Source organism: Chiloscyllium plagiosum, unplaced genomic scaffold, assembly GCF_037043375.1.
Source record: "Chiloscyllium plagiosum isolate Xiang-an unplaced genomic scaffold, Cpla_swu_hap1 HiC_scaffold_4, whole genome shotgun sequence".
In the NCBI taxonomy this organism is placed as follows: Eukaryota; Metazoa; Chordata; class Chondrichthyes; order Orectolobiformes; family Hemiscylliidae; genus Chiloscyllium; species Chiloscyllium plagiosum.
The window spans coordinates 102706509-102723046 of NW_028270142.1; the positions used below are offsets into that span (position 1 = coordinate 102706509).

Genomic DNA, 16538 nt, shown 5'->3' on the forward strand with positions numbered 1-16538 from the left:
GTTTGAGAGTGGAGCCATTTGAAACTTAAGATTCTTTCAAGTTGTGACAGGATTAATGTAAATAGGGTGTTTCCCTTGGCTGGTGAGTCTGGACCTAGGGGACATATTCTGTAAATAAAGGATAGCCCATTTAAGACTGTGATATGAAGGAATTTCTTAACTCAGAGGGCTGTGTATCCTTGGAATACTCTACCCCAAATGGTTGGTAGTTCAGACATTAAATATGTTCAAGACAGATTAATTGATGTCTTATTATTAATGACGTTGAGTGATATGGGGATAATGCAGGAAAATAGAGTAAATGTGGATGAACAGACATGATCTGGAGTGAAGGGGCAGGTTTGAGGGACTGATTGGTGTACTCCTGCTCCCACACAGCACTGCAGCCACTCCTCAGAACGTTTTTAACATGACATGGGCAGCACATGTGTGGGAACACAACACCGAAACGTTCCCCTCCAAGCTGCACATCATCATGGGCAAAACTACATCACTATTATTTCCTTGTTGTTAGGTCAACATCCTGGAACCTCCTTCCTAATAGCACTCTGGGTGTCCCTAAAACCTATAGGACAGCAGCAATTGAGGAAAGCAGCTCACTACCAATTTCTAAATGTTAATTAGGGATAGGCAGTAATTATTGGCAGAGACAGTGACACTTACGTCCTGGGAAAATTTTTTAAAGTACTAAATCTGAGCATTGGTGGAATTAGTCATTAAGCTCTCACTTGAGGGTTTCATTTGAGTCATAGTCAGATAGTCTACCTGTATTTCCTCTGTCACTCATAACATTGCCCCATTGGCTTGCCAACAACAGGCAACCTCTATTTTACTGTTCCACCGAATCCACAGTGGCTGGCAAAACCCAGGTTCATCTGAGAGGTTTTGATTATATCAAGAATGGAAGAATAAAATTATATAAAGTTAAATAAAATGTAAACTTTAAGTTGGGCTCAAAGAGGTTTTGAAATAATATGCTGCAGTTAAGTGAGTAGACAACAAATTCAGAAGCAAGAGAATCGCGTTTTGGCCATAAGCCCTTCATCAGGCCTTCATCAGAATTCCTGATGAAGGCCTTATGCCTGAAACATCGATTTTCCTGCTTCTTAGATGCTGCCTGACCTGCTGTGTTTCTCCAGCATGGCACTCTCGACTCTGATCTCCAGCATCTGCAGTCCTCACTTTCTCCTAACAAATTCAGAAACCTAGCAATTCTCTCAATAACTATTTCAGATCATGAATTGTGTCTCATTATACCACTGTTCAGCTGCTGAATTTGGAACTTGAAGTGTTTCTTTGGGTTACAAAAGCAAGCCCTTGTCTTGCAGAATATTAGATTATCTCCCCTAAATAGCAGAGCTGAAAATGTGTTGCTGGAGAAGCACAGCAGGTCAGGCAGCATCCAGGGAACAGGAGAATCGACGTTTCGGGCATAAGCCCTTCTTCAGGAATGGCCCTTCCTGAAGAAGGGCTTATGCCCGAAATGTCGATTCTCCTGCTCCTTGGATGCTGCCTGACCTGCTGCGCTTCTCCAGCAACACATTTTCAGCTCTGATCTCCAGCATCTGCAGACCTCACTTTCTCCCCTAAATAGCACTTGCACCATAGCAATGATGTCATGAAAAACCTTTGTACATTGTCAATGGCATGGAGGGTTCAATGCTGCTGATCATGCAAAATGAGCACATATAATTCATTTCTATTCAGAAGATTCAATTGACTCATTGTAGTGACCCAAAGTGCAATCTATTGTCTCAAACTTAGAGAAAACTGGCAATGTGATAGAATTGATTGTTTCAGTTTACATGACCTAGGAATTATTCAAATTGCAGATAGGATAGATACGGAGACAGATAGGAGATTCTGTGGGAACAAGAGAGACTCACGGTTGGTATGTTGCCTTCCAGGTGCCAGGGTTCGTGATGTCTCAGATTGTGTTTCTGGGATCTTTAAGGGGGAGGAGGAGCAGCCCCATGTCGAGGTCCACATAGGTACTAATGATATAAGTAGGAAAAGTGATAGGGATGTAAGGCAAAAATTCAGGGAGCTAAGTTGGAAGCTCAGAGCTAGAGCAGGCATAGTTGTTATCTCTGGTTTTTACCTGTGCCACATGCTAGCTAGGTGAGGAATAGGGAAAGAGAACAGTTGAACACATGGCTACAGGGATGATGCAGGAGGGAGGACTTCAGATACCTGGATAATTGGGGCTCATTCTGGAGTAGGTGGGACCTCTACAAACAGGATGGTCTACACCTGGGGGCACTAATATCCTGGCTGGGGTGAAATTTGCTAATGCTGCTCAAGGAATTTAAATTAATTCAGCAGGGGGATGGGAACCTAAATTGTAGCTCCTGTGTACAGGATGTTGAGAGCAGAGAGGTCATAAGTAAGGTTTCAAGGTCACAAAACTATATCAGCAGGCAGGAAGGTGGTTTGAAGTGTGTCTACTTCAACATCAGGAGCATGCAGAATAAGGTAGGTGAACTTGCAGGACGGTTTGGTTCCTAGGACTTCGATGTTCTGGCCATTTCGGAGACATGGATAGAGGAGGGACAGGAATGGGAGTTGCAGATTCCAGTAAGAACAGGGAAAGTGGTAAAAGAGGGGGAGGTGTGGCATGGTTAATCAAGGACGGTATTACTGTGGCAGAAAGGATGTTTAATGAGGACTCACCGACTGAGCTAGTATGGGCTGAGGTTAGATGTAGGAAAGCAGAAGTCACTCTGTTGGGATTTTTCTATAGGTCTCCGAAAAGTTCCAGAGATGTAGAGGAAAGGATTGCAAAGATGATTCTGGACAGGAGTGAAAGTAATAGGGTAATTGTAAAGGGGTCTTTAACTTTCCAAATATTGACTGGAAACACTATAGTTTGAGTACTTTGGATGGGTCAGTTTTTGTACAATGTGTACAGGATGGTTTCCTGACCACTATGTAGATGGGTCAAGAAGAGGCGAGGTCACATTGGATTTGGTACTGGGTAATGAACCAGGTCCGATGTTAGATTTGGAGGTAGGTGAGCACTTTGGTGATAGTGACCACAATTCGGTTATGTTCACGTTAGCGATGGAAAGGGATAGGTACATACTGCCGGGCAAGAGTTATAGCTGGGGGAAAGGCAATAATGATGCGATTAGTCAAGATTTAAGCTGCATAGGATGGGGAAGGAAACTGCAGAGGATGGGCACAATTGAATGTTGGACTTGTTCAAGGAACAGCTATTGTGTGTCCCTGATAAGTATGTACCTGTCAGGAAGTGGTAGACCGAGAGAGCCGTGGTTAACTAAAGAAGTTGAGTCTCTTATCAAGAAGAAGAAGGAAACTTATGTCAGGTTGAGATGTGAAGGCATAGTTAGGGCCCCCGAGAGTTACAAGTTAGCCAGGAAGGGTCTAAAGAGGTAGCTAAGAAGAGCCAGGAGGGGACATGGGAAGTCTTTGGCAGGTAGGATCAAGGAAAACCCTAAAGTTTTCTATAGGTATGTCAGGAATAAAAGAATTATGAGAGTAAGATTGGGGTCAGTCAAGGACAGTAGTGGGAAGTTGTGCGTGGAGTCCGAGGAGATAGGAGAGGCACTAAATAAATAATTTTCATCAGTATTCACACAGGAAAAAGACAATTTGTTGAGGAGACTGGACAGAATTGAGGTTCATAAGGTTGGAGGCATTAGCAATTCTGGAAAGTGTGAAAATAGATTAAGTCCCCTCGGCCAAATGGGATTTATCCTAGGATTCTCTGGGGAGCTAGAGAGGGGATTGCAGGATCTTTGACTTTGATCTTTATGTTGTCATTGTCTACAAGAATAGTGCCAGAAGACTGGAGGATAGCAAATGTTGTCCCCTTGTTCAAGAAGGAGAGGAGAGACAACCCTGATAATTATGTACCGGTGAGCCTTACTTCAGTTTTGGGTAAATTGTTGGAAAGGATTATAAGAGATAGGATTTATAATCATTTAGAAAGGAATAGTGTGATTAAGGATAGTCAACGTGGTTTTGTGAAGGGTATGAAATCTTTGAGGAGAAAGTGAGGTCTGCAGATGCTGGAGATCAGAGATGGAAATGTGTTGCTGGAAAAGCGCAGCAGGTCAGGCAGCATCTAGGGAACAGGAGATCATTCCTGAAGAAGGGCTAATGCCCGAAACGTCGATTCTCCTGTTCCCTAGATGCTGCCTGACCTGCTGCGCTTTTCCAGCAACACATTTCCATTTGTGAAGGATATGTCATGTTTCACAAACCTTATTGAGTTCTTTGAGAAGGTGACTAAACAAGTGGATGATGGTAAAGTGGTTGATGTGGTGTATATGGATTTCAGTAAATCATTGGATAAGATTCCCAAAAATAGGCTATGCATAAAATACAGAGGCATGGGATTGAGTGTGATTTAGTGGTTTGGATCAGAAATTGGCGAGCTGAAAGAAGACAGAGGATGGCAGTTGATGGGAAATATTCATCCTGGAGTTCAGTTACTAGTGGTGTGCTGCAAGGATCTGTTTTGAGACCACTGATGTTTGTCATTTTTATAAATGACCCAGACGAGGGCATAGAAGGATAGGTTAGTAAATTTGCAGATGCTTCTAAGGTCGGTGGAATTGTGGATCGTGGTGAAGGATGTAGCAGTTTACAAAGGGCCATAGATAAGCTGCAGAGCTGGGCTGAGCTGGGCTAAATGAAAATTTAATGCGGAAAAGTGTGAGGTGATTCACTTTGGAAAGAGTAACAGGAATACACAGTGCTGGGCTAATGGTACTGTGGATGAACAGGGAGATCTCGGTGTCCATGTATATAGATCCCTGAAAGTTGCCACCCAGGTTGATACGGTTGTTAAGAAGGCATACAGTGTGTTAGCTTTTATTGGTAGAGGGATTGAGTTTCATGAGCCATGAGGTCATATTGCAGCTGTACAAAACTCTAATGTAGCCGCACTTGGAGTATTGTATACAGTTCTGGTCACTGCATTATCAGAAGGATGTGGAAGCTTTGGAAAGTATTCAGAGGAGATTTACTAGGATGTTGCATGGTGTGGAAGGAAGGTATTATGAGGAAAGGCTGAGGGATTTGAGGCTGCTTTCATTAGAGAGAAGAAGGTTGAGAGGTAACCTATTAGAGACAAATAAGATGATCAGAAGATTAAATAGAATGGACAGTAAGAGCCTTTTTTCTTGGATGGTGATGGCTAGCATGAGGGGACATAGCTTTATATTGAGGGTGATAGATACAGTACAGATGTCAGAGTTCTCAGAGTGTAGTAAGTATGCCCTGCAACTGTAGTAGACTCAGCAACTTTAAGGGCATTTAAATAGTCATTAGATAAACATATGGGCGTTAATGGAATAGTGTACATTAGATGGGCTTCAGATTGGTTTCACAGGCCAGCACAACATCGAAGGTTGAAGGGCTTGCACTGTGCTGTAACATTCTATGTTCTATGCATTCATTCCAAACTCCCATGAAGATGGTTTTGGTGACTTGCTAAATGGATACATAAAGGTAATTTGGAAGATGTTGCAAAGTCCTTTCAATGGAGCTTGTGAAGTGGAAAAGACAGGATAGTTGAGAATTTTACTAACTTTGACAGTCATTCTTAGATTTTTTTTGGTAACATGTAAAATAACTGATTGGGACATGGACAGAAATCCTTTCTGAACAAGTATAAAATTAGGAGGGCTGACACTGGGGACCTGACACAATCTCATTACACCTAATTCCACTACAGGTAGTTCTTCTAAAATGTCACGCGTATGTTCTTGTGCAGCACCGTGTTATAGAAAAGTTTTGAAACAGTGCTTAAAGCGATGTAATCACACCACAGCCAGCACATGTTTCAAAAGTTTGCATTTTAGAAACAGCTTCCCAGTTTGTCAATCACATTATAGTATTTTCGCATTGAGCAAACTCACGTTATAGCGAAACAACCTGTATTGTGGAAGTTAGCAAAGATTAGAGGCTGACCTACCTTACATTTCAAGACAATTATCCTTTTGTGGCAATCCATAATAACTTTAGATAGCCTGTGTGATTAAGCAGGAGTCCTACTGGCTGTGCGGGGACATACTGATCGCACAAGCTTCAAAGGACTCTGAGACAAGATAAAAGTCAGCACAAGAGAAATATATTGAGTCGGAGACTGCAAATCAGTCTGCACAAGAAATCAGAGAAGTTGTTTTGAATCAGACGCTGAGTACCTCAATCAAAGGCCCACTTCCCATAGGGCTGGGAATGGAGGGAGGAGGTGGTGTGGGAGTGGTTTGACAGGGTAGGGTTAACCCATCAAGTATGCAACATGGCAACAAGCCCATATATACCTGAGTTAATAGCAACAATTACAGGATGAGACTGTTACATGGTCATTAATTGGACACTACAGGTTCCTACTGGGAGCTGCGTGGGAAACGCCACCTTATGTTTGGCATAGAGAGGAAGGTGATGGAATTCAGGACTGATTAAGAGCCTTTCCTCTGTGCAAGCACACTATAGCATCAAACCTCAGACTCCAAGAGCTTTGCCACGTGTTGAGACTTAACTGAGCTTCATGAGTGCACAGGGTACATACATTCTCAAAGGCAATTTGTGATGGTCAATGAACACCAGCCAACCCAGCAACACTAACATCCTGTGAATGTGGAAATGAATAAATATACATCCATCTCCTTGACAGACACCTACTACTTACACCACATACAGATTGACAGCCAGCTTCTTCACTTCCCCTTGAAGAATGTGAAAAGCTATTCACCTCTATCCTACAATGCAGTCAAATGCATAACCTATTTAATTCTGACCACCTCCATTACCTCAATCTAGGCTGTGTGAGATAGATAGGAAGGTATCCTCTTACTGTGCAGCACGAGAACCATCCACCGTTCACTGACAACCTTCAAAAGGGTACAAAAGTAGTTCATTATTAAACTTAAGTACCTCTGCATTTTATAATCAATAAAGCTCAAGGTTGCAAGACTTGCAGTTTTTGAGTTGCGTTAATAGCTCTAGTCGTTCACATCCAAATGCAATGAGGTGACAGAATCATTTGATCCTTCTGCCTACAGCTGTCCTTCATTGACCTCTCCAGGTTTCTCTTCCAGATTCCCCTTTGAGTAAACCGTTACTGTTAGCATGCATTTAAACCTCCTCCGGCAGCCTCTTCCATTATTCCATTGCCTCCAAGTTTCTCTGCTTCTTCTTCCATCCAAGTCACTCCCTCATTCTCTGTCAAATTCTGTCCATGATCTAAGCAGCTGGTCAGGGTAAAAGGCAGACACAAACCATTCATGACTTTGATTCTGAATCAAAGGATACACACAGGCCTTCTTCACTCCTTTAGGAAATTGTCTCTAATGTCTTTGGAAGAGTAACATTTGGTTGGTCTCAATCATTTTGATCGTACCACACACTCCTAGGTAACCTCTGGTCTTCAGTTCTTTCTTCACTAAGGTTATTTCACAGTTTAGCTTCTGTGGCATGTCGCACTACCTTTGCTTGTTTGAAAATCATGATGCGTTGGTAACCAGAAAGCTTGTCACTTTGTCCAGTGATGCCCACATGGAAAAAGGAAAATCATGAAATAAACAGGGAACCCTGAAATATGGTCAAAAGCTGTCAGGTTATTGGCAGCTTTGGAAGAAATGTTCCTTTCCTAGAATCTGATTTTTTGATGTGGCTGTGATTTAGACTGAGAGCAAAGGAGTTGGAAATGGAAGTGATGCCAATATCCTATCTCATTACTTTGATTTCCTGTGAAATCTCTGACATCTGCAATTTTGAATGGTTTCCTAGTGGGCCAGAAGGAATAGGATTGTTCCTCAATGCCGACAAGGGAACTTGAATCCTCCCTTGCTCTGGTTTCTCTGCTCTTCCATTGTCTGGAACTCCCTTCCACTCACCCCTATGTGTCACCCCTTTCAATCTGTCCACATCTCTCATGATGTGGCCTTCTGACACCAATAATTCCACTCCTGCCTGCAGGCCTGTAGCCTCCACATCCTGCCCAGGCAGGAAACCACATTGAGCCGTCAGAGTTTAATAGCCCAGGCCTCATGCAGGCTCTGGTTGAGCAATTCCCTCTCATGCTATTTCCCTGCCATGAGTTAATGTTACTATAAGAAAATATAATAAAAAATAATATAATATAATATTATACAATACATGGCATCCTCCTGGCCTGACATAGCATCTCCAGCATGGCATGTCACTGGTGTGGTGCGGAGCCAGGGCCCAGTGTGTACTAGAACCTGGGTGCCAACGTGGGCACTGTACTGAACTTCTATTTCTGTAATATTGGACATTTTATTTCTGTATTATCTAAAATATTGTAACTAAAGAAGCTGTGCCTAAGTACTTCTGTATGTCAGTCAGCGCTATAATTAGTGATGTATAAAATTTTCATTATACACTTATACAACAATTAAGGCTATTCTATTCTATTCCGTGTAGGTGATCTATTAAAAAAAGAAGATTTAGTTTGACTTTTACATTTTCTATCACCCTCATCCTCCACCTACCCCTTAAATGATAAATAGCAGCAGATCTGGTGAAATCATCAATTTTATTTAGAAATGCAGGAGATTGCTTCTCTCTCATCACCACCCTTGCATATGTTAAGAAAAAAGGTGTACAATGAAAGACCCTGAGCAGTATAAGTAAATGATCTATTCTATATAGATATTCCAAATGGAATTAAGATATTTAAATTATTTTGAAGATGTTATGTGTTATGAGAATACTTGATAAGTTAATAGTCATCGTGGTATTAAGTGACATGGAAAATTTATTTTAAATGTTGGAGCAACATCTTTCAATAATAAAAAGGTTTATCCCACAGAACATCTATTGCAAGTAAAAGTTCTCACCCCTCCATTATGAATGCTCTGTCTAAAGGCAGGCCCTTTGATCATGATAATCCTTTCAGACCTTTCTATCCTGTCCAAGTCTTTTTATTTTTAATAACCTACCTCAATTTTCAAGCCATCCAAAATTGATTTTCTCTCCCTCCTTTTTGTTGAAATCTTCACTCCAAAACATCCCTCACAACCAGTTTCCTCTTCAAGTGTTTGGCTGGGGCAAATCATGTCTGTTCACAATTACATTTAACAATGTTTCTTCATTCATTAACTTCCTGCAACATTGCATTGTTTGTTAATTTCTCTATCCAAGTAATCCGTCCCATTTTTCTTCAACCCACATTTCCAAATTTCTTGGCAAGTTGCTCTCCTGTTCCAGTAAGGTCCAAGAAGCTTATTACAAGTCACTTCTTGAGTCGTTTATTCAGCTTTCTAGTTAGCAATGGTCTCTTCTCATCAAATACTGCCTCTTTCATTGTCAAGAAACAATTGTATATTCATTGAAGGTATACAACCACAACAGGAGCAAAATTTCAAGTATTTAAAGGAAGCATATTGGCAGATGGAAGGTGCAACAAAGGAATAAAAGCAAGGATAGAAATGGGACAGGCCCTATTTGTTAAGGAAAACTGGATAAACTTAAAGAAGTATATATTTCTGCAATTCAATCTCAAATTAATACAGAATAGAGTGTGTTAAAGGTGATATAATAATGTCAACACTTAGGATACAGAACTGGCTGAAAGGTAGAAGACAGAAGGTGGTGGTGGAAGGTTGTTTTTCAGACTGGAGGCCTGTGACCAGTGGAGTGCCACAAAGATCGGTGCTGGGTCCTCTACTTTTTGTCATTTACATAAATGATTTGGATGTGAGCATAAGAGGTACAGTTAGTAAGTTTTGCAGATGACACCAAAATTGGCGGTGTCGTGGAGAGTGAAGAGGGTTACCACAGATTACAACAGGATCTTGACCAGATGGGCTGAGAACTGGCAGATGGAGTTTAATTCAGATAAATGTGAGCTGCTGCATTTTGGGAAAGCAAACCTTAGCAGGACTTATACACTTAATGGGAAGGTCCTAGGGAGTGTTGCTGAACAAAGAGACCTTGGAGTGCAGATTCATAGCTCCTTAAAAGTGGAGTTGCAGGTAGATAGGATAGTGAAGAAGGTGTTTGGTATGCTTTTGTTTATTGGTCAGAGTATTGAGTACAGGAGTTGGGAGGTCATGTTGCCGCTGTACAGGACATTGGTTAGGCCACTGTTGGAATATTGCATGCAATTCTGGTCTCCTTCCTATCGGAAAGATGTTGTGAAACTTGAAAGGGTTCAGAAAAGATTTACAAGGATGTTGCCAGGGTTGGAGGATCTGAGTTATAGGGAGAGGCTGAACAGGCTGGGGCTGTTTTCCCTGGAGCGTCGGAGGCTGAGGGGTGACCTTATAGAGGTTTACAAAATTATGAGGGGCATGGATAGGGTAAATAGGCAAAGTCTTTTCCCTGCAGTCGGGGAGTCCAGAACTAGAGGGCATAGGTTTAGGGTAAGGGGAAAGATATAAAAGAGACGTACGGGGCAACGTTTTCACACAGAGAGTGGTACGTGGATGGAACGAGCTGCCAGAGGAAGTGGTGGAGGCTGGTACAATTGCAACATTTAAGATGCATTTGGATAGGTATGGGAAGGGTTTGGAGGGATATGGGCTGGGTGCAGGCAGGTGGACTAGGTTGGGTTGGGATATCTGGTCGGCATGGACGGATTGGACCGAAGCATCTGTTTCCATGCTGTACATGTCTATGACTCTATGACTCTAAGACAGCATCAAAATCCCTTGTCATTGTTGATACAGTACTCTTAGCATATAGTATCCTATTACATAGATACCAAGGATTAAGATTTTTGAACAACATACTTCTAGTTTTTTTAATTGATATCCATTTACACACTCAAATAGGTAAGTTTGATTTAACAGTCTTCGCAGAATCACAGAATTCATAAGGAGAATGTCAATCCATCAAATCACCAGTTCTTCTAAACAGTATCTCACTTATTGCCATTCTTCTATCTTATCCCATAGCGCTGGGTACTCTACCTTCAAAAATAACTGTCTATTTCCCTTTTGAATATCTTGATTGAATCTGCCTCCACCACACTCCCGGGCAGTGCATTTCAGCTCTTAAACACTCATTATATTAAAAAAGCTTTTCTTATATTGCATTTGCTTCTTTAGCAAATGACTTTAAATCAATGCTCTCTTATTCCCAATCCTTTCATGAGGGGGACATTTCTCCCCATCTAAGCAGTCCAGACCCTTCATGAGTTTATGAATCAACAAGTGAATGTAACGTTCCAACTGATTTAAAATTAGTGTCCTCCACATGTTCAAAATAAGCTCTTTGGTTCTTTACCCAATGCCCTGTTAATAAATTCTAGGAGGTTGTAATTATTTTGTATTGCTTTCTCATGTTCTTCCCATGAAAATAACTCATGTCACATTTCACTGCATTGAACCTCATCTGCCACATTCACCAAATTGACTATGTTCTTTTGAAGCTCTAGACTATTCATTCTCACAGCTCAATGTTTTCAAGTTTAGTGTAATTTGCAAATTTGAAAACTGTGTTCTGTCCACCTACGTCTGAGTCATTAATATATATCAATTAAGAGGAACGGTCCCAACAGTGACCACTGAAGAACTCCACTACAAACCCTTCTTCAGCCAGAAAAATGCTTATTAACCACTACTCATTGTTACATGTCACTGAGACAATTTCGTATCCATTTTCTACTCTTTTTACTCTATGAGCTATATTTTTTCTCATAACTCTGTTCTGCACCACCGCACCAAATACATTTTGGAAATCCATGAACACCATAACAATATCAGCAACCCATTCTGCCATCTCTTTAAAAAACTCCAGTAAGTTAGTTAAACACTAACTACTCTATAATTTTCAATTTGTTTCAAGAAGTTTGTTGCATACTCATTCCTCTATTTTGTTCCTATGAGTTAATGGCTTATTGACTCCATACAGCAATCAAATTACATTTTTGTTTTTTTCATAGCTCTGCACAAATATCTTGACCCTTCTGGGATTTTCTTCTTCTCCAGCATAACAAGGTTCCCTTAAATATTTCCATCCTTCCTCCCTTTTACTTTCTTCTCTAAACATCTGAACACTGGTTTTGTAACATTCTTTTTGTCTGAATAATTACAAATGTCATCAGTCAATTACACCTGAGAGCGATGTCTCAATCCACAAATCCAGTCAGAGAAATACCTTGTGTAGTGATCCTCGAACTGCTTGTATTAGTTATTGGTTATTGCGGTGGTCACACTGAGTGCCGTATGGCATTGCATTATGGAATGGCATGTATGCCTTCTGTTAAAACATCTGTGGTGAGGGAATTTAGGCTATGTTCCAGCTTGTACTGTGACAAAAATTCATTCAAAACATGGAGGCTGCGCAATCTGTGCGAATTTTAATTTTATTCTAGGCCATTCAATAGGTTTATGAAATATGACTGTCAATAACTGCTTTATTTGTCTTGAGAAATAACTGAAGTGACTGCTGCAACTGAGGCAAAACCTTGTTGTTAGCCCCAAAAGAAACTTGGGATAAACAATTTAAAAGTCATGACTATTAAAAGGTGATGCTCCAGTAAATTTTCAAAGTTATATTACATACCCCAGTACATTAACTTTCCTTTATACATGATAAATTGTTCTTCAATAGCAATTTTTAATCAAATTCTTTTAACTATTCTTTAAAAGTTTTCTGAAAATGGCATTTTTTGGTCTTTTTTTGACACTGAATCAGATGGAAAATTTCATCTCAGTATCATTGTACAATTTCACTTTTTTTTGTCTGAGCTGAGTGCACTTTATGAAGCATGTTAAATTCCACAAATCAGTTCTGACAAAATTTCACCCATGAAGAATTGTGGGAAAAGAATAATGCAGGAGATTTCAGGAGCTTAACGAAATTTTTGAAAAATGCTCTGGTTGTCATCATAGAGAATGTGGTGACGTGGATGATCTTGGTACTTCAGGCTGGGTTGAACAAATGTGAATGCTGAAGTTGAGTTAAACAACTGGGATATCAACAACTTGGAGCTGAGATGTCCAACTCATTCAAGGACTTTAAATAGCGAGGGGAAATTTGGAGATATAAAGCAACAGTTGGATAGTTGAGTTTTTTTTAAAAGGAAAAGATAATGAAAGCATTTTCAAAAAAATGGTGAAATAGCCTGAGACAAGGGGCAATCCAAATTATTAAAGCATATAGTGCTTAAAAAAGGTTGTTGACCAAGGAGAGAATATACTACAGGAGGCATAATAAACATTGACATATAAAGAATGATTATTCTGCTGTTGTGAAATACAAATATTTTGAGTTCTAGTAGTGCAAAATCATTGTTGATAATATTCATAGATCAAAGTTTGTGAGAAGATTTGTAGCTCGGTGGTTCTGTTCGCTGAGCTGGGAATTTGTGTTGCAGACATTTCGTCCCCTGTCTTTAGTAGCCACACACGCAGATGACAAGCAACATGAGTTCGACTGGGACAACATTACTATTATAGGACAAGCCAAACAGAGAACAGCCAGGGAATTCCTAGAGGCATGGCACTCATCCACAGATTCTATCAACAAACACATCGACCTGGACCCAATATACTGTCCACTGGAACTGACAACCGGAAGCGGCAGAGACAAACCACTATAAATGCCAGAGGAAACATCACAGAAGCACTTCACAGGAGGCTCCCAGGAAATGAGGATGTCACCTAGACAGTGGATGAAATATTCATAGATACTTTACAATCCTCAACAAAGCCAACACAAACCTTATCTCAATAAAACGTGATGTCAAACAAGGCTGTGCCATTGCATCACTCTTTTCCATTTACCTTGCTGCAAAGCTGTATTTCACTTCCAGAAAATTCCTGACACATAGAGGCAATTTACAAAAAGGACAGGAAACTGATCAATGTACATTACCTTCAATCCAAATCTAAAACGATTCTAACCTCAGCTTTAGTCTGCGGTAGGTATATGTACTTACACTGAAAATGACCTCCAGGTCCTTGTTACCTCCTTCTCTGAAGCAAAAGAGAAAGTGATTCTCTTGTAACCAGCTCCCACAACAAAACTTCGCCCCTAATGTCTCTTTACTTTTTCACAAGCTGTGGGTGTCACTCATTTGTTACATATCACTAGTTGCCCTTGAACTGAGGAATTTGTGAAGCCGTTTCAAAGGGTGGTTAAGTTTCAACCATACTAATATGGGCATGGTCCCATATGTAAACCAGATCAGATAAGCTTGATAGAACTCCTTCCTAAAGAACAGAAGAATCCAAGTTTTTTTTAATACTTCTCCATTGCATAAACCACTTCCAAATATCTGAATTGCATTTAAACTCCATTCGCTCCCAAGATGGGATTTGAAGTTATGTTCCCATGACATTAACTTTGACCTCTGAATTACTAGCCCTATTGAGATTGTTACCATGCCTCCGCCTCCCCTTCAACCAGTAGGAGACAAGAAAGGTGCTCCAACAGCAGGGCCAGCTCCCATGGCTAACTTGTGTAAACACTGAGGGCCTAATCTCTGAACAAAAAGCGACACTGGATGGAACATGTCATTTGTATTTGTGAAATTGGGAACTTCTTCGTATTAGATCATGACACTAATTGCCTATCCGTAACTACTCCATTTGGAACTTGACCATGGTAGGAAGGTTCTAGGAGGACTTCAGCAACATTATAGGAATATCCTTCAATAATCCCTGAAGGTGTCAAATATGCCCATTGATTCACGGGAGGTATTAGCTTCTGACCCACCAAAAAGAAATTTTGTTCTGAAAGGGACTACAGTCATTGAGAAGCTTTGTTGGCAATATGGGGAAGCAAAGTCAAGATGTCAAGGGGAGTGAACAAACCTCCAATTAACCTATTCACCCAAACCTTCACACTTGCTATGCTTGTAATAACCTGCAGATCATTTGTTCATTTTCAATTATTTCAGAACCCATTAATCATAGCAGATGCAATTCATCCTTGATCCCAAGGGACTACCAAAAAGGGAAAGAAGAGATACTGCAATATTTTAATATAGTCTATTGTATATAAAGTTATGAACATAGTGAGGGGATAAACAATGCTGGCTGGAAATTCTCCAAGTGAAATTAACATTAACATGTTCCAGCTGGACCTTAAACTACTCGGGCCAATAACTTTTTATTTGTTCATTGCTTGTGTGAAACATCAATATTGAGATTGCAAAAAAATAGTGTTGGAATCCCACCAATCTTTGTAGCATAGGAGAAAGTGAGGACTGCAGATGCTGGAGATCAGAGCTTAAAAATGTGTTGCTGGAAAAGCGCAGCGTCAAAGGATCAAATCTTTGTAGCATCCATGGCATTGCCAACATATAAATATGAAAGCAATGCAACATCTTGGTGTGCTTACAAATGAAGCACCTTTACCAAAAGGACTGCCCTCTGTGATTACAACTGAAATTAGGATAGTTCTGATCACAGACCAATGCTTACAGTAAAGTAACCAGTAGGAACCCTGGCAATTAGTTGACATTGGGGTAAACACAGTGGCTTACCATTAATATTAATATTCAGTTATATTACCTAAACAAAGACAGCAACTTATTCTTTGATTCAGAATCCATTAAAACATTTCCAGTAGGTATGCAAGATAAACTTATTTTTTCAGTGTCTGTAACATTTCAAGCATATTAAATACAGAAATAGCATGTGGAAAATACACACGGTATTGTGCTCAGTCTCACAGAGTGCTAATGTCTCTCATCACATACTGCTTGAAGCTGAGATTCAAATCTAGACCATATCTAAAAGGTCAACCATGTTCTAGTTACACATTAGGGCAAACAGCTTCAACATAGCAACAAAATAAAAGAACTGTGGATACTGGAAATCCAAAACAGAAACAGAAAGTTCTGGAGAAACTCAACAGATCTGGAAGCACCTGTAGAGTCAAAAACAAGGTTAACATTGAGTCCAGTGACTCTCCAGAACTGGAGTAGTTAGAAAGAATGATGTTTTTGCTGATGACAGGGTTTGCAGTTAGGGATAATGTGAATAGAAGACATGGAGATGGCACCGAAAGAGAGAGAAACACAAAGGAGAGGCGGCAAAGAAAGAGATTGCTGATAACTGAGAGGGAGACAAATACTGAGTAGGGTATCAACAAGAAGCGTAAATGGTTGAAAATAGCTTGGATGTCCCAGCACAGCCAACCCATTGTCAATCATTCACACTTCTCTTTAGCAGCTCACTCAGCATTTATCTCCCCCTGTTACCATCGGCAAACCTTTTGTTTGCACAATAGCCTGGGGCCGTTTTCCCTGGAGTGTCAGAGACTGAGGGGTGACCTTATAGAGGTTTATAAAATCATGAGGGGCGTGGATAAGATAAATAGACAAAGTCTTTTCCCTGGGGTGGGGGAGTCAAGAACTAGAGGGTATAGGTTTACATTGAGAGGGAAAAGATATAAAAGAGACCTAAGGGGCAATGTTTTCACACAGAGGGTGTATGGAATGAGCTGCCAGAGGAAGTGGTGGAGGCCGGTACAATTGCAACATTAAAAGGCATGTGGATGGGTATATAAATAGGAAGGGTTTGGAGGGATATGGGCCAAGAGCTGGCAAATGGGACCAGATTAGGTTGGGAAATTTGGTC

At 40.5% G+C, this 16538-nt stretch overlaps 1 pseudogene; it reads right to left on the reverse strand.

Annotated features, from left to right (window-relative positions):
• Nucleotides 1-16538, reverse strand: part of LOC148150191 (uncharacterized) — a 176028-nt pseudogene that overhangs the window by 121959 nt on the left and 37531 nt on the right.